The sequence below is a fragment of the Ctenocephalides felis genome, unplaced genomic scaffold (assembly GCF_003426905.1).
Source record: "Ctenocephalides felis isolate EL2017-DRISC unplaced genomic scaffold, ASM342690v1 CF-g0.4_SCAFFOLD_01492, whole genome shotgun sequence".
NCBI lineage: Eukaryota > Metazoa > Arthropoda > Insecta > Siphonaptera > Pulicidae > Ctenocephalides > Ctenocephalides felis.
This window is the reverse complement of record NW_020537646.1, coordinates 991,204-991,935: the sequence shown is the minus strand read 5'-3', so window position 1 is coordinate 991,935 and position 732 is coordinate 991,204.

Below are 732 nucleotides of genomic sequence, written 5' to 3'. Positions count from 1 at the left end.
TAAAGCCATATGACATTCAGGGAAGGAACATTAATAATAATCACAAATTTATTATATATATATCATAAATAGCAGGGCAGTTTTCATCATAGAAAGCTATATCATTAGTCAATATTTAAAAAAGCGGATTATAAAAGAGTTGGGTAAATGTATATATTTATACTATAATTGTGATGATATATGTGTGCAAAATAGCTTAATTATGAGAGATCATCCAGTAATTACGAAAAATCACAACAAATTTGGAAAAAATGAGACATACAAAGTTAGTTATTTTTGCTCTTAGATGTGTCATAGAAAAGAAAACCGAATATTTTTTGAGATTTGTACAGGATTTGAATAATCAAAAATCAAAAATCACGTAATTTATAGATGGTCTTCCTTTTAAAAGGCAGATAAAAGCGTTCGCGTATACATGAGAATAATTTTCGCGAGATTCTTTTACATTTTTTGCAAAAAATTTTAAGCAAACACTATTAATGATAATAAATCACAACATTATTATATAATATATAAAGTAATATAAATATACTATAACTAATAATTTCATAAGGGGTCACACTTTAATTGCTATAGATAATATCTATTTTGTCACAATCAAATAAAATATATATTAACTATTTAATAAATTTTAAAATAATTTACAGCCATCAAAATTAGCTCTATAAAAAAAACTAGTTTGTCCAGTTAATTATATTACATCTGATTGATAGATTTTTTAATAATAATCAA